Source organism: Hemiscyllium ocellatum, chromosome 28, assembly GCF_020745735.1.
Source record: "Hemiscyllium ocellatum isolate sHemOce1 chromosome 28, sHemOce1.pat.X.cur, whole genome shotgun sequence".
Classification (NCBI taxonomy): Eukaryota; Metazoa; Chordata; class Chondrichthyes; order Orectolobiformes; family Hemiscylliidae; genus Hemiscyllium; species Hemiscyllium ocellatum.
In genome coordinates this window covers 43171591-43188197 of record NC_083428.1, presented here as the reverse complement: position 1 = coordinate 43188197, position 16607 = coordinate 43171591, and the positions used below count along the sequence as shown (strand labels likewise).

Sequence of the window (16607 nt, the reverse complement as noted above, 5' to 3'; positions counted from 1 at the left end):
CCAGGGTTCAAGTCCCTGCTCGGGCGGGTCGCTTTTAAATTGCACTGCCACGAAACAACAGAGAAGGCGGTGCGAGCAAATCAGACTCAATGGCCCTCCCGTTCTGGCGGTGGCGGAAGCAAGCACAGGCCCGTTTTGCCTGCATTTCCGAACTGTCGCAGGTGGCTGCCAACTCGCGGTGATTTTCTCCCGCAACGCGTGACTTCTGTTTGAATTGATCTCTTTCAGATCCCCAAATTTGCGAAATCAGAAATTAGCATAGAATCCCTCGACTGTGGAAACAGGCGACCGACTCTCCCAAGAGCATCCCCCAGGCAGCCAAACCCTTACCCGCATGACTATGCATTTACCCCGAACAAATGCACACCGAAACTACACATCCCTGAAAACAATGGGCAATTTAGCATGGCCAGAACACCGGACCTGCACACTTTTGGTCTGTGGGAGGAAAGCGATCCGTCGGACGAAATCCATCCACGCAGGACACGGGAGAATGGGCAAACTCCACGCAGGGAGTCGACCGAAGTTCGAATCCGACATGGGTCCGTGGCGCTGGGAGGCAGCAGTGAAATCCTGATTATATTTGCACATGCTGAAGTTTCGATTTATGGAGACAGCTCTCATCGATGGTCTGCCTTTTTTCTACATCAACTCCGACACATCAAACGGAACCTTCATGCGCATCTTCCTTGTTTTGGAGCTGATGGTGATGTGGCAGTGCGTGTGGGAGTGTCGGTGTCTGCGGCTTGTGGTGGGGTGGATTGTGTCGAGCAGAGAGTGGATGCTGGGGGTAGGGACTGTGCGTGGTGTTGGAGGGATGATGACGAGGCTGCCTCATGAGCACCGTTCTTTACTTTGGCGGTGCTGTGTTGTAAGCTTGCTGATGGCTTGGACGGTGCCAGAGGTGTGTGTTGAGGAGGGTTGTTACAGTAGAGAGAGGACGGTGCGACAATGGAGTGGGGGTGATGAAGAGAGATGGCGGCTTGGAATCGGCCCTGCACAGCCGGGGCTGCCAGTCTTTCCCACTGAATTGTGTGGATTGTGTCAGAATGGCTGCGCGACAGTGTGAAGCGTGAACGTCTTACCCGGCTCAGGCCGGAGCCGGCCAGGCGCCCGGGTAGCTCAGTCGGTAGAGCATCAGACTTTTAATCTGAGGGTCCAGGGTTCAAGTCCCTGCTCGGGCGGGTCGCTTTTAAATTGCACTGCCACGGAACAACAGAGAAGGCGGTGCGAGCAAATCAGACTCAATGGCCCTCCCGTTCTGGCGGTGGCGGAAGCAAGCACAGGCCCGTTTTGCCTGCATTTCCGAACTGTCGCAGGTGCTGCCAAACTCGCGGTGTTTCTCCCGCAACGCGTGACTTCTGTTTGAATTGATCTCTTTCAGATCCTCCAAATTTGCGAAATCAGAAATTAGCATAGAATCCCTCGACTGTGGAAACAGGCGACCGACTCTCCCAAGAGCATCCCCCGGCAGCCAAACCCTTACCGCATGACTATGCATTTACCCCGAACAAATGCACCGAAACTACACATCCCTGAAAACAATGGGCAATTTAGCATGGCCAGAACACCGGACCTGCACACTTTTGGTCTGTGGGAGGAAAGCGGATCCGTCGGACGAAATCCACGCAGACACGGGGAGAATGGGCAAACTCCACGCAGGGAGTCGACCGAAGTTCGAATCCGACATGGGTCCGTGGCGCTGGGAGGCAGCAGTGAAATCCTGATTATATTTGCACATGCTGAAGTTTCGATTTATGGAGACAGCTCTCATCGATGGTCTGCCTTTTTTCTACATCAACTCCGACACATCAAACGGAACCTTCATGCGCATCTTCCTTGTTTTGGAGCTGATGGTGATGTGGCAGTGCGTGTGGAGTGTCGGTGTCTGCGGCTTGTGGTGGGGTGGATTGTGTCGAGCAGAGAGTGGATGCTGGGGTAGGGACTGTGCGTGGTGTTGGAGGGATGATGACGAGGCTGCCTCATGAGCACCGTTCTTACTTTGGCGTGCTGTGTTGTAAGCTTGCTGATGGCTTGGACGGTGCCAGAGGTGTGTGGTTGAGGAGGGTTGTTACAGTAGAGAGAGGACGGTGCGACAATGAGTGGGGGTGATGAAGAGAGATGGCGGCTTGGAATCGGCCCTGCACAGCCGGGGCTGCCAGTCTTTCCCACTGAATTGTGTGGATTGTGTCAGAATGGCTGCGCGACAGTGTGAAGCGTGAACGTCTTACCCCTCAGCCGGAGCCGCCAGGAGCCCGCCGGCTCAGTCGGTAGAGCATCAGACTTTTAATCTGAGGGTCCAGGGTTCAAGTCCCTGCTCGGGCGGTCGCTTTTAAATTGCACTGCCACGGAACAACAGAGAAGGCGGTGCGAGCAAATCAGACTCAATGGCCCTCCCGTTCTGGCGGTGGCGGAAGCAAGCACAGGCCCGTTTTGCCTGCATTTCCGAACTGTCGCAGGTGCTGCCAAACTCGCGGTTTTTTCTCCCGCAACGCGTGACTTCTGTTTGAATTGATCTCTTTCAGATCCTCCAAATTTGCGAAATCAGAAATTAGCATAGAATCCCTCGACTGTGGAAACAGGCGACCGACTCTCCCAAGAGCATCCCCCAGGCAGCCAAACCCTTACCGCATGACTATGCATTTACCCCGAACAAATGCACCGAAACTACACATCCCTGAAAACAATGGGCAATTTAGCATGGCCAAACACCGGACCTGCACACTTTTGGTCTGTGGGAGGAAAGCGGATCCGTCGGACGAAATCCACGCAGACACGGGGAGAATGGGCAAACTCCACGCAGGGAGTCGACCGAAGTTCGAATCCGACATGGGTCCGTGGCGCTGGGAGGCAGCAGTGAAATCCTGATTATATTTGCACATGCTGAAGTTTCGATTTATGGAGACAGCTCTCATCGATGGTCTGCCTTTTTTCTACATCAACTCCGACACATCAAACGGAACCTTCATGCGCATCTTCCTTGTTTTGGAGCTGATGGTGATGTGGCAGTGCGTGTGGGAGTGTCGGTGTCTGCGGCTTGTGGTGGGGTGGATTGTGTCGAGCAGAGAGTGGATGCTGGGGGTAGGGACTGTGCGTGGTGTTGGAGGGATGATGACGAGGCTGCCTCATGAGCACCGTTCTTACTTTGGCGGTGCTGTGTTGTAAGCTTGCTGATGGCTTGGACGGTGCCAGAGGTGTGTGTTGAGGAGGGTTGTTACAGTAGAGAGAGGACGGTGCGACAATGGAGTGGGGTGATGAAGAGAGATGGCGGCTTGGAATCGGCCCTGCACAGCCGGGGCTGCCATCTTTTCCCACTGAATTGTGTGGATTGTGTCAGAATGCTGCGCGACAGTGTGAAGCGTGAACGTCTTACCCGGCTCAGGCCGGAGCCAGCCAGGACCCGGGCAGCTCAGTCGGTAAAGCATCAGACTTTTAATCTGAGGTCCAGGGTTCAAGTCCCTGCTCGGGCGGGTCGCTTTTAAATTGCACTGCCACGGAACAACAGAGAAGGCGGTGCGAGCAAATCAGACTCAATGGCCCTCCCGTTCTGGCGGTGGCGGAAGCAAGCACAGGCCCGTTTTGCCTGCATTTCCGAACTGTCGCAGGTGCTGCCAAACTCGCGGTGTTTCTCCCGCAACGCGTGACTTCTGTTTGAATTGATCTCTTTCAGATCCTCCAAATTTGCGAAATCAGAAATTAGCATAGAATCCCTCGACTGTGGAAACAGGCGACCGACTCTCCCAAGAGCATCCCCCAGGCAGCCAAACCCTTACCGCATGACTATGCATTTACCCCGAACAAATGCACCGAAACTACACATCCCTGAAAACAATGGGCAATTTAGCATGGCCAGAACACCGGACCTGCACACTTTTGGTCTGTGGGAGGAAAGCGGATCCGTCGGACGAAATCCACGCAGACACGGGGAGAATGGGCAAACTCCACGCAGGGAGTCGACCGAAGTTCGAATCCGACATGGGTCCGTGGCGCTGGGAGGCAGCAGTGAAATCCTGATTATATTTGCACATGCTGAAGTTTCGATTTATGGAGACAGCTCTCATCGATGGTCTGCCTTTTTTCTACATCAACTCCGACACATCAAACGGAACCTTCATGCGCATCTTCCTTGTTTTGGAGCTGATGGTGATGTGGCAGTGCGTGTGGGAGTGTCGGTGTCTGCGGCTTGTGGTGGGGTGGATTGTGTCGAGCAGAGAGTGGATGCTGGGGGTAGGGACTGTGCGTGGTGTTGGAGGGATGATGACGAGGCTGCCTCATGAGCACCGTTCTTACTTTGGCGGTGCTGTGTTGTAAGCTTGCTGATGGCTTGGACGGTGCCAGAGGTGTGTGTTGAGGAGGGTTGTTACAGTAGAGAGAGGACGGTGCGACAATGGAGTGGGGGTGATGAAGAGAGATGGCGGCTTGGAATCGGCCCTGCACAGCCGGGGCTGCCAGTCTTTCCCACTGAATTGTGTGGATTGTGTCAGAATGGCTGCGCGACAGTGTGAAGCGTGAACGTCTTACCCGGCTCAGGCCGGAGCCGGCCAGGAGCCCGGGTAGCTCAGTCGGTAGAGCATCAGACTTTTAATCTGAGGGTCCAGGGTTCAAGTCCCTGCTCGGGCGGGTCGCTTTTAAATTGCACTGCCACGGAACAACAGAGAAGGCGGTGCGAGCAAATCAGACTCAATGGCCCTCCCGTTCTGGCGGTGGCGGAAGCAAGCACAGGCCCGTTTTGCCTGCATTTCCGAACTGTCGCAGGTGCTGCCAAACTCGCGGTGTTTCTCCCGCAACGCGTGACTTCTGTTTGAATTGATCTCTTTCAGATCCTCCAAATTTGCGAAATCAGAAATTAGCATAGAATCCCTCGACTGTGGAAACAGGCGACCGACTCTCCCAAGAGCATCCCCCAGGCAGCCAAACCCTTACCGCATGACTATGCATTTACCCCGAACAAATGCACCGAAACTACACATCCCTGAAAACAATGGGCAATTTAGCATGGCCAGAACACCGGACCTGCACACTTTTGGTCTGTGGGAGGAAAGCGGATCCGTCGGACGAAATCCACGCAGACACGGGGAGAATGGGCAAACTCCACGCAGGGAGTCGACCGAAGTTCGAATCCGACATGGGTCCGTGGCGCTGGGAGGCAGCAGTGAAATCCTGATTATATTTGCACATGCTGAAGTTTCGATTTATGGAGACAGCTCTCATCGATGGTCTGCCTTTTTTCTACATCAACTCCGACACATCAAACGGAACCTTCATGCGCATCTTCCTTGTTTTGGAGCTGATGGTGATGTGGCAGTGCGTGTGGGAGTGTCGGTGTCTGCGGCTTGTGGTGGGGTGGATTGTGTCGAGCAGAGAGTGGATGCTGGGGGTAGGGACTGTGCGTGGTGTTGGAGGGATGATGACGAGGCTGCCTCATGAGCACCGTTCTTACTTTGGCGGTGCTGTGTTGTAAGCTTGCTGATGGCTTGGACGGTGCCAGAGGTGTGTGTTGAGGAGGGTTGTTACAGTAGAGAGAGGACGGTGCGACAATGGAGTGGGGGTGATGAAGAGAGATGGCGGCTTGGAATCGGCCCTGCACAGCCGGGGCTGCCAGTCTTTCCCACTGAATTGTGTGGATTGTGTCAGAATGGCTGCGCGACAGTGTGAAGCGTGAACGTCTTACCCGGCTCAGGCCGAGCCGGCCAGGAGCCCGGGTAGCTCAGTCGGTAGAGCATCAGACTTTTAATCTGAGGGTCCAGGGTTCAAGTCCCTGCTCGGGCGGGTCGCTTTTAAATTGCACTGCCACGGAACAACAGAGAAGGCGGTGCGAGCAAATCAGACTCAATGGCCCTCCCGTTCTGGCGGTGGCGGAAGCAAGCACAGGCCCGTTTTGCCTGCATTTCCGAACTGTCGCAGGTGCTGCCAAACTCGCGGTGTTTCTCCCGCAACGCGTGACTTCTGTTTGAATTGATCTCTTTCAGATCCTCCAAATTTGCGAAATCAGAAATTAGCATAGAATCCCTCGACTGTGGAAACAGGCGACCGACTCTCCCAAGAGCATCCCCCAGGCAGCCAAACCCTTACCGCATGACTATGCATTTACCCCGAACAAATGCACCGAAACTACACATCCCTGAAAACAATGGGCAATTTAGCATGGCCAGAACACCGGACCTGCACACTTTTGGTCTGTGGGAGGAAAGCGGATCCGTCGGACGAAATCCACGCAGACACGGGGAGAATGGGCAAACTCCACGCAGGGAGTCGACCGAAGTTCGAATCCGACATGGGTCCGTGGCGCTGGGAGGCAGCAGTGAAATCCTGATTATATTTGCACATGCTGAAGTTTCGATTTATGGAGACAGCTCTCATCGATGGTCTGCCTTTTTTCTACATCAACTCCGACACATCAAACGGAACCTTCATGCGCATCTTCCTTGTTTTGGAGCTGATGGTGATGTGGCAGTGCGTGTGGGAGTGTCGGTGTCTGCGGCTTGTGGTGGGGTGGATTGTGTCGAGCAGAGAGTGGATGCTGGGGGTAGGGACTGTGCGTGGTGTTGGAGGGATGATGACGAGGCTGCCTCATGAGCACCGTTCTTACTTTGGCGGTGCTGTGTTGTAAGCTTGCTGATGGCTTGGACGGTGCCAGAGGTGTGTGTTGAGGAGGGTTGTTACAGTAGAGAGAGGACGGTGCGACAATGGAGTGGGGGTGATGAAGAGAGATGGCGGCTTGGAATCGGCCCTGCACAGCCGGGGCTGCCAGTCTTTCCCACTGAATTGTGTGGATTGTGTCAGAATGGCTGCGCGACAGTGTGAAGCGTGAACGTCTTACCCGGCTCAGGCCGGAGCCGGCCAGGAGCCCGGGTAGCTCAGTCGGTAGAGCATCAGACTTTTAATCTGAGGGTCCAGGGTTCAAGTCCCTGCTCGGGCGGGTCGCTTTTAAATTGCACTGCCACGGAACAACAGAGAAGGCGGTGCGAGCAAATCAGACTCAATGGCCCTCCCGTTCTGGCGGTGGCGGAAGCAAGCACAGGCCCGTTTTGCCTGCATTTCCGAACTGTCGCAGGTGCTGCCAAACTCGCGGTGTTTCTCCCGCAACGCGTGACTTCTGTTTGAATTGATCTCTTTCAGATCCTCCAAATTTGCGAAATCAGAAATTAGCATAGAATCCCTCGACTGTGGAAACAGGCGACCGACTCTCCCAAGAGCATCCCCCAGGCAGCCAAACCCTTACCGCATGACTATGCATTTACCCCGAACAAATGCACCGAAACTACACATCCCTGAAAACAATGGGCAATTTAGCATGGCCAGAACACCGGACCTGCACACTTTTGGTCTGTGGGAGGAAAGCGGATCCGTCGGACGAAATCCACGCAGACACGGGGAGAATGGGCAAACTCCACGCAGGGAGTCGACCGAAGTTCGAATCCGACATGGGTCCGTGGCGCTGGGAGGCAGCAGTGAAATCCTGATTATATTTGCACATGCTGAAGTTTCGATTTATGGAGACAGCTCTCATCGATGGTCTGCCTTTTTTCTACATCAACTCCGACACATCAAACGGAACCTTCATGCGCATCTTCCTTGTTTTGGAGCTGATGGTGATGTGGCAGTGCGTGTGGGAGTGTCGGTGTCTGCGGCTTGTGGTGGGGTGGATTGTGTCGAGCAGAGAGTGGATGCTGGGGGTAGGGACTGTGCGTGGTGTTGGAGGGATGATGACGAGGCTGCCTCATGAGCACCGTTCTTACTTTGGCGGTGCTGTGTTGTAAGCTTGCTGATGGCTTGGACGGTGCCAGAGGTGTGTGTTGAGGAGGGTTGTTACAGTAGAGAGAGGACGGTGCGACAATGGAGTGGGGGTGATGAAGAGAGATGGCGGCTTGGAATCGGCCCTGCACAGCCGGGGCTGCCAGTCTTTCCCACTGAATTGTGTGGATTGTGTCAGAATGGCTGCGCGACAGTGTGAAGCGTGAACGTCTTACCCGGCTCAGGCCGGAGCCGGCCAGGAGCCCGGGTAGCTCAGTCGGTAGAGCATCAGACTTTTAATCTGAGGGTCCAGGGTTCAAGTCCCTGCTCGGGCGGGTCGCTTTTAAATTGCACTGCCACGGAACAACAGAGAAGGCGGTGCGAGCAAATCAGACTCAATGGCCCTCCCGTTCTGGCGGTGGCGGAAGCAAGCACAGGCCCGTTTTGCCTGCATTTCCGAACTGTCGCAGGTGCTGCCAAACTCGCGGTGTTTCTCCCGCAACGCGTGACTTCTGTTTGAATTGATCTCTTTCAGATCCTCCAAATTTGCGAAATCAGAAATTAGCATAGAATCCCTCGACTGTGGAAACAGGCGACCGACTCTCCCAAGAGCATCCCCCAGGCAGCCAAACCCTTACCGCATGACTATGCATTTACCCCGAACAAATGCACCGAAACTACACATCCCTGAAAACAATGGGCAATTTAGCATGGCCAGAACACCGGACCTGCACACTTTTGGTCTGTGGGAGGAAAGCGGATCCGTCGGACGAAATCCACGCAGACACGGGGAGAATGGGCAAACTCCACGCAGGGAGTCGACCGAAGTTCGAATCCGACATGGGTCCGTGGCGCTGGGAGGCAGCAGTGAAATCCTGATTATATTTGCACATGCTGAAGTTTCGATTTATGGAGACAGCTCTCATCGATGGTCTGCCTTTTTTCTACATCAACTCCGACACATCAAACGGAACCTTCATGCGCATCTTCCTTGTTTTGGAGCTGATGGTGATGTGGCAGTGCGTGTGGGAGTGTCGGTGTCTGCGGCTTGTGGTGGGGTGGATTGTGTCGAGCAGAGAGTGGATGCTGGGGGTAGGGACTGTGCGTGGTGTTGGAGGGATGATGACGAGGCTGCCTCATGAGCACCGTTCTTACTTTGGCGGTGCTGTGTTGTAAGCTTGCTGATGGCTTGGACGGTGCCAGAGGTGTGTGTTGAGGAGGGTTGTTACAGTAGAGAGAGGACGGTGCGACAATGGAGTGGGGGTGATGAAGAGAGATGGCGGCTTGGAATCGGCCCTGCACAGCCGGGGCTGCCAGTCTTTCCCACTGAATTGTGTGGATTGTGTCAGAATGGCTGCGCGACAGTGTGAAGCGTGAACGTCTTACCCGGCTCAGGCCGGAGCCGGCCAGGAGCCCGGGTAGCTCAGTCGGTAGAGCATCAGACTTTTAATCTGAGGGTCCAGGGTTCAAGTCCCTGCTCGGGCGGGTCGCTTTTAAATTGCACTGCCACGGAACAACAGAGAAGGCGGTGCGAGCAAATCAGACTCAATGGCCCTCCCGTTCTGGCGGTGGCGGAAGCAAGCACAGGCCCGTTTTGCCTGCATTTCCGAACTGTCGCAGGTGCTGCCAAACTCGCGGTGTTTCTCCGCAACGCGTGACTTCTGTTTGAATTGATCTCTTTCAGATCCTCCAAATTTGCGAAATCAGAAATTAGCATAGAATCCCTCGACTGTGGAAACAGGCGACCGACTCTCCCAAGAGCATCCCCCAGGCAGCCAAACCCTTACCGCATGACTATGCATTTACCCCGAACAAATGCACCGAAACTACACATCCCTGAAAACAATGGGCAATTTAGCATGGCCAGAACACCGGACCTGCACACTTTTGGTCTGTGGGAGGAAAGCGGATCCGTCGGACGAAATCCACGCAGACACGGGGAGAATGGGCAAACTCCACGCAGGGAGTCGACCGAAGTTCGAATCCGACATGGGTCCGTGGCGCTGGGAGGCAGCAGTGAAATCCTGATTATATTTGCACATGCTGAAGTTTCGATTTATGGAGACAGCTCTCATCGATGGTCTGCCTTTTTTCTACATCAACTCCGACACATCAAACGGAACCTTCATGCGCATCTTCCTTGTTTTGGAGCTGATGGTGATGTGGCAGTGCGTGTGGGAGTGTCGGTGTCTGCGGCTTGTGGTGGGGTGGATTGTGTCGAGCAGAGAGTGGATGCTGGGGGTAGGGACTGTGCGTGGTGTTGGAGGGATGATGACGAGGCTGCCTCATGAGCACCGTTCTTACTTTGGCGGTGCTGTGTTGTAAGCTTGCTGATGGCTTGGACGGTGCCAGAGGTGTGTGTTGAGGAGGGTTGTTACAGTAGAGAGAGGACGGTGCGACAATGGAGTGGGGGTGATGAAGAGAGATGGCGGCTTGGAATCGGCCCTGCACAGCCGGGGCTGCCAGTCTTTCCCACTGAATTGTGTGGATTGTGTCAGAATGGCTGCGCGACAGTGTGAAGCGTGAACGTCTTACCCGGCTCAGGCCGGAGCCGGCCAGGAGCCCGGGTAGCTCAGTCGGTAGAGCATCAGACTTTTAATCTGAGGGTCCAGGGTTCAAGTCCCTGCTCGGGCGGGTCGCTTTTAAATTGCACTGCCACGGAACAACAGAGAAGGCGGTGCGAGCAAATCAGACTCAATGGCCCTCCCGTTCTGGCGGTGGCGGAAGCAAGCACAGGCCCGTTTTGCCTGCATTTCCGAACTGTCGCAGGTGCTGCCAAACTCGCGGTGTTTCTCCCGCAACGCGTGACTTCTGTTTGAATTGATCTCTTTCAGATCCTCCAAATTTGCGAAATCAGAAATTAGCATAGAATCCCTCGACTGTGGAAACAGGCGACCGACTCTCCCAAGAGCATCCCCCAGGCAGCCAAACCCTTACCGCATGACTATGCATTTACCCCGAACAAATGCACCGAAACTACACATCCCTGAAAACAATGGGCAATTTAGCATGGCCAGAACACCGGACCTGCACACTTTTGGTCTGTGGGAGGAAAGCGGATCCGTCGGACGAAATCCACGCAGACACGGGGAGAATGGGCAAACTCCACGCAGGGAGTCGACCGAAGTTCGAATCCGACATGGGTCCGTGGCGCTGGGAGGCAGCAGTGAAATCCTGATTATATTTGCACATGCTGAAGTTTCGATTTATGGAGACAGCTCTCATCGATGGTCTGCCTTTTTTCTACATCAACTCCGACACATCAAACGGAACCTTCATGCGCATCTTCCTTGTTTTGGAGCTGATGGTGATGTGGCAGTGCGTGTGGGAGTGTCGGTGTCTGCGGCTTGTGGTGGGGTGGATTGTGTCGAGCAGAGAGTGGATGCTGGGGGTAGGGACTGTGCGTGGTGTTGGAGGGATGATGACGAGGCTGCCTCATGAGCACCGTTCTTACTTTGGCGGTGCTGTGTTGTAAGCTTGCTGATGGCTTGGACGGTGCCAGAGGTGTGTGTTGAGGAGGGTTGTTACAGTAGAGAGAGGACGGTGCGACAATGGAGTGGGGGTGATGAAGAGAGATGGCGGCTTGGAATCGGCCCTGCACAGCCGGGGCTGCCAGTCTTTCCCACTGAATTGTGTGGATTGTGTCAGAATGGCTGCGCGACAGTGTGAAGCGTGAACGTCTTACCCGCTCAGGCCGGAGCCGGCCAGGAGCCCGGGTAGCTCAGTCGGTAGAGCATCAGACTTTTAATCTGAGGGTCCAGGGTTCAAGTCCCTGCTCGGGCGGGTCGCTTTTAAATTGCACTGCCACGGAACAACAGAGAAGGCGGTGCGAGCAAATCAGACTCAATGGCCCTCCCGTTCTGGCGGTGGCGGAAGCAAGCACAGGCCCGTTTTGCCTGCATTTCCGAACTGTCGCAGGTGCTGCCAAACTCGCGGTGTTTCTCCCGCAACGCGTGACTTCTGTTTGAATTGATCTCTTTCAGATCCTCCAAATTTGCGAAATCAGAAATTAGCATAGAATCCCTCGACTGTGGAAACAGGCGACCGACTCTCCCAAGAGCATCCCCCAGGCAGCCAAACCCTTACCGCATGACTATGCATTTACCCCGAACAAATGCACCGAAACTACACATCCCTGAAAACAATGGGCAATTTAGCATGGCCAGAACACCGGACCTGCACACTTTTGGTCTGTGGGAGGAAAGCGGATCCGTCGGACGAAATCCACGCAGACACGGGGAGAATGGGCAAACTCCACGCAGGGAGTCGACCGAAGTTCGAATCCGACATGGGTCCGTGGCGCTGGGAGGCAGCAGTGAAATCCTGATTATATTTGCACATGCTGAAGTTTCGATTTATGGAGACAGCTCTCATCGATGGTCTGCCTTTTTTCTACATCAACTCCGACACATCAAACGGAACCTTCATGCGCATCTTCCTTGTTTTGGAGCTGATGGTGATGTGGCAGTGCGTGTGGGAGTGTCGGTGTCTGCGGCTTGTGGTGGGGTGGATTGTGTCGAGCAGAGAGTGGATGCTGGGGGTAGGGACTGTGCGTGGTGTTGGAGGGATGATGACGAGGCTGCCTCATGAGCACCGTTCTTACTTTGGCGGTGCTGTGTTGTAAGCTTGCTGATGGCTTGGACGGTGCCAGAGGTGTGTGTTGAGGAGGGTTGTTACAGTAGAGAGAGGACGGTGCGACAATGGAGTGGGGGTGATGAAGAGAGATGGCGGCTTGGAATCGGCCCTGCACAGCCGGGGCTGCCAGTCTTTCCACTGAATTGTGTGGATTGTGTCAGAATGGCTGCGCGACAGTGTGAAGCGTGAACGTCTTACCCGGCTCAGGCCGGAGCCGGCCAGGAGCCCGGGTAGCTCAGTCGGTAGCGCATCAGACTTTTAATCTGAGGGTCCAGGGTTCAAGTCCCTGCTCGGGCGGGTCGCTTTTAAATTGCACTGCCACGGAACAACAGAGAAGGCGGTGCGAGCAAATCAGACTCAATGGCCCTCCCGTTCTGGCGGTGGCGGAAGCAAGCACAGGCCCGTTTTGCCTGCATTTCCGAACTGTCGCAGGTGCTGCCAAACTCGCGGTGTTTCTCCCGCAACGCGTGACTTCTGTTTGAATTGATCTCTTTCAGATCCTCCAAATTTGCGAAATCAGAAATTAGCATAGAATCCCTCGACTGTGGAAACAGGCGACCGACTCTCCCAAGAGCATCCCCCAGGCAGCCAAACCCTTACCGCATGACTATGCATTTACCCCGAACAAATGCACCGAAACTACACATCCCTGAAAACAATGGGCAATTTAGCATGGCCAGAACACCGGACCTGCACACTTTTGGTCTGTGGGAGGAAAGCGGATCCGTCGGACGAAATCCACGCAGACACGGGGAGAATGGGCAAACTCCACGCAGGGAGTCGACCGAAGTTCGAATCCGACATGGGTCCGTGGCGCTGGGAGGCAGCAGTGAAATCCTGATTATATTTGCACATGCTGAAGTTTCGATTTATGGAGACAGCTCTCATCGATGGTCTGCCTTTTTTCTACATCAACTCCGACACATCAAACGGAACCTTCATGCGCATCTTCCTTGTTTTGGAGCTGATGGTGATGTGGCAGTGCGTGTGGGAGTGTCGGTGTCTGCGGCTTGTGGTGGGGTGGATTGTGTCGAGCAGAGAGTGGATGCTGGGGGTAGGGACTGTGCGTGGTGTTGGAGGGATGATGACGAGGCTGCCTCATGAGCACCGTTCTTACTTTGGCGGTGCTGTGTTGTAAGCTTGCTGATGGCTTGGACGGTGCCAGAGGTGTGTGTTGAGGAGGGTTGTTACAGTAGAGAGAGGACGGTGCGACAATGGAGTGGGGGTGATGAAGAGAGATGGCGGCTTGGAATCGGCCCTGCACAGCCGGGGCTGCCAGTCTTTCCCACTGAATTGTGTGGATTGTGTCAGAATGGCTGCGCGACAGTGTGAAGCGTGAACGTCGTACCCGGCTCAGGCCGGAGCCGGCCAGGAGCCCGGGTCGCTCAGTCGGTAGAGCATCAGACTTTTAATCTGAGGGTCCAGGGTTCAAGTCCCTGCTCGGGCGGGTCGCTTTTAAATTGCACTGCCACGGAACAACAGAGAAGGCGGTGCGAGCAAATCAGACTCAATGGCCCTCCCGTTCTGGCGGTGGCGGAAGCAAGCACAGGCCCGTTTTGCCTGCATTTCCGAACTGTCGCAGGTGCTGCCAAACTCGCGGTGTTTCTCCCGCAACGCGTGACTTCTGTTTGAATTGATCTCTTTCAGATCCTCCAAATTTGCGAAATCAGAAATTAGCATAGAATCCCTCGACTGTGGAAACAGGCGACCGACTCTCCCAAGAGCATCCCCCAGGCAGCCAAACCCTTACCGCATGACTATGCATTTACCCCGAACAAATGCACCGAAACTACACATCCCTGAAAACAATGGCAATTTAGCATGGCCAGAACACCGGACCTGCACACTTTTGGTCTGTGGGAGGAAAGCGGATCCGTCGGACGAAATCCACGCAGACACGGGGAGAATGGGCAAACTCCACGCAGGGAGTCGACCGAAGTTCGAATCCGACATGGGTCCGTGGCGCTGGGAGGCAGCAGTGAAATCCTGATTATATTTGCACATGCTGAAGTTTCGATTTATGGAGACAGCTCTCATCGATGGTCTGCCTTTTTCTACATCAACTCCGACACATCAAACGGAACCTTCATGCGCATCTTCCTTGTTTTGGAGCTGATGGTGATGTGGCAGTGCGTGTGGGAGTGTCGGTGTCTGCGGCTTGTGGTGGGGTGGATTGTGTCGAGCAGAGAGTGGATGCTGGGGGTAGGGACTGTGCGTGGTGTTGGAGGGATGATGACGAGGCTGCCTCATGAGCACCGTTCTTACTTTGGCGGTGCTGTGTTGTAAGCTTGCTGATGGCTTGGACGGTGCCAGAGGTGTGTGTTGAGGAGGGTTGTTACAGTAGAGAGAGGACGGTGCGACAATGGAGTGGGGGTGATGAAGAGAGATGGCGGCTTGGAATCTGCCCTGCACAGCCGGGGCTGCCAGTCTTTCCCACTGAATTGTGTGGATTGTGTCAGAATGGCTGCGCGACAGTGTGAAGCGTGAACGTCTTACCCGGCTCAGGCCGGAGCCGGCCAGGAGCCCGGGTAGCTCAGTCGGTAGAGCATCAGACTTTTAATCTGAGGGTCCAGGGTTCAAGTCCCTGCTCGGGCGGGTCGCTTTTAAATTGCACTGCCACGGAACAACAGAGAAGGCGGTGCGAGCAAATCAGACTCAATGGCCCTCCCGTTCTGGCGGTGGCGGAAGCAAGCACAGGCCCGTTTTGCCTGCATTTCCGAACTGTCGCAGGTGCTGCCAAACTCGCGGTGTTTCTCCCGCAACGCGTGACTTCTGTTTGAATTGACCTCTTTCAGATCCTCCAAATTTGCGAAATCAGAAATTAGCATAGAATCCCTCGACTGTGGAAACAGGCGACCGACTCTCCCAAGAGCATCCCCCAGGCAGCCAAACCCTTACCGCATGACTATGCATTTACCCCGAACAAATGCACCGAAACTACACATCCCTGAAAACAATGGGCAATTTAGCATGGCCAGAACACCGGACCTGCACACTTTTGGTCTGTGGGAGGAAAGCGGATCCGTCGGACGAAATCCACGCAGACACGGGGAGAATGGGCAAACTCCACGCAGGGAGTCGACCGAAGTTCGAATCCGACATGGGTCCGTGGCGCTGGGAGGCAGCAGTGAAATCCTGATTATATTTGCACATGCTGAAGTTTCGATTTATGGAGACAGCTCTCATCGATGGTCTGCCTTTTTTCTACATCAACTCCGACACATCAAACGGAACCTTCATGCGCATCTTCCTTGTTTTGGAGCTGATGGTGATGTGGCAGTGCGTGTGGGAGTGTCGGTGTCTGCGGCTTGTGGTGGGGTGGATTGTGTCGAGCAGAGAGTGGATGCTGGGGGTAGGGACTGTGCGTGGTGTTGGAGGGATGATGACGAGGCTGCCTCATGAGCACCGTTCTTACTTTGGCGGTGCTGTGTTGTAAGCTTGCTGATGGCTTGGACGGTGCCAGAGGTGTGTGTTGAGGAGGGTTGTTACAGTAGAGAGAGGACGGTGCGACAATGGAGTGGGGGTGATGAAGAGAGATGGCGGCTTGGAATCGGCCCTGCACAGCCGGGGCTGCCAGTCTTTCCCACTGAATTGTGTGGATTGTGTCAGAATGGCTGCGCGACAGTGTGAAGCGTGAACGTCTTACCCGGCTCAGGCCGGAGCCGGCCAGGAGCCCGGGTAGCTCAGTCGGTAAAGCATCAGACTTTTAATCTGAGGGTCCAGGGTTCAAGTCCCTGCTCGGGCGGGTCGCTTTTAAATTGCACTGCCACGGAACAACAGAGAAGGCGGTGCGAGCAAATCAGACTCAATGGCCCTCCCGTTCTGGCGGTGGCGGAAGCAAGCACAGGCCCGTTTTGCCTGCATTTCCGAACTGTCGCAGGTGCTGCCAAACTCGCGGTGTTTCTCCCGCAACGCGTGACTTCTGTTTGAATTGACCTCTTTCAGATCCTCCAAATTTGCGAAATCAGAAATTAGCATAGAATCCCTCGACTGTGGAAACAGGCGACCGACTCTCCCAAGAGCATCCCCCAGGCAGCCAAACCCTTACCGCATGACTATGCATTTACCCCGAACAAATGCACCGAAACTACACATCCCTGAAAACAATGGGCAATTTAGCATGGCCAGAACACCGGACCTGCACACTTTTGGTCTGTGGGAGGAAAGCGGATCCGTCGGACGAAATCCACGCAGACACGGGGAGAATGGGCAAACTCCACGCAGGGAGTCGACCGAAG

General features: G+C 54.7%; 14 non-coding genes across 14 annotated transcripts; all 14 read left to right on the top strand.

The window, feature by feature from the left end:
- The first annotated feature begins 1111 nt into the window (after positions 1-1111).
- Positions 1112-1184, top strand: trnak-uuu (transfer RNA lysine (anticodon UUU)). Its single transcript has one exon. It is a non-coding gene; the product is annotated as a tRNA-Lys (tRNA).
- A 1069-nt stretch (positions 1185-2253) lies between these two features.
- On the top strand, positions 2254-2331 carry trnak-uuu (transfer RNA lysine (anticodon UUU)). The gene has a single exon. It is a non-coding gene; the product is annotated as a tRNA-Lys (tRNA).
- Positions 2332-3398: 1067 nt separating this feature from the next.
- trnak-uuu (transfer RNA lysine (anticodon UUU)) lies at positions 3399-3470 on the top strand. Its single transcript has one exon. It is a non-coding gene; the product is annotated as a tRNA-Lys (tRNA).
- Positions 3471-4547: 1077 nt separating this feature from the next.
- trnak-uuu (transfer RNA lysine (anticodon UUU)) lies at positions 4548-4620 on the top strand. Its single transcript has one exon. It is a non-coding gene; the product is annotated as a tRNA-Lys (tRNA).
- Positions 4621-5696: 1076 nt separating this feature from the next.
- On the top strand, positions 5697-5769 carry trnak-uuu (transfer RNA lysine (anticodon UUU)). The gene has a single exon. It is a non-coding gene; the product is annotated as a tRNA-Lys (tRNA).
- A 1077-nt stretch (positions 5770-6846) lies between these two features.
- On the top strand, positions 6847-6919 carry trnak-uuu (transfer RNA lysine (anticodon UUU)). The gene has a single exon. It is a non-coding gene; the product is annotated as a tRNA-Lys (tRNA).
- Positions 6920-7996: 1077 nt separating this feature from the next.
- trnak-uuu (transfer RNA lysine (anticodon UUU)) lies at positions 7997-8069 on the top strand. The gene has a single exon. It is a non-coding gene; the product is annotated as a tRNA-Lys (tRNA).
- Positions 8070-9146: 1077 nt separating this feature from the next.
- trnak-uuu (transfer RNA lysine (anticodon UUU)) lies at positions 9147-9219 on the top strand. The gene has a single exon. It is a non-coding gene; the product is annotated as a tRNA-Lys (tRNA).
- Positions 9220-10295: 1076 nt separating this feature from the next.
- Positions 10296-10368, top strand: trnak-uuu (transfer RNA lysine (anticodon UUU)). The gene has a single exon. It is a non-coding gene; the product is annotated as a tRNA-Lys (tRNA).
- A 1076-nt stretch (positions 10369-11444) lies between these two features.
- Positions 11445-11517, top strand: trnak-uuu (transfer RNA lysine (anticodon UUU)). The gene has a single exon. It is a non-coding gene; the product is annotated as a tRNA-Lys (tRNA).
- A 1076-nt stretch (positions 11518-12593) lies between these two features.
- On the top strand, positions 12594-12666 carry trnak-uuu (transfer RNA lysine (anticodon UUU)). The gene has a single exon. It is a non-coding gene; the product is annotated as a tRNA-Lys (tRNA).
- A 1077-nt stretch (positions 12667-13743) lies between these two features.
- Positions 13744-13816, top strand: trnak-uuu (transfer RNA lysine (anticodon UUU)). The gene has a single exon. It is a non-coding gene; the product is annotated as a tRNA-Lys (tRNA).
- A 1075-nt stretch (positions 13817-14891) lies between these two features.
- Positions 14892-14964, top strand: trnak-uuu (transfer RNA lysine (anticodon UUU)). Its single transcript has one exon. It is a non-coding gene; the product is annotated as a tRNA-Lys (tRNA).
- Positions 14965-16041: 1077 nt separating this feature from the next.
- trnak-uuu (transfer RNA lysine (anticodon UUU)) lies at positions 16042-16114 on the top strand. Its single transcript has one exon. It is a non-coding gene; the product is annotated as a tRNA-Lys (tRNA).
- The last annotated feature ends 493 nt before the right edge of the window (positions 16115-16607 follow it).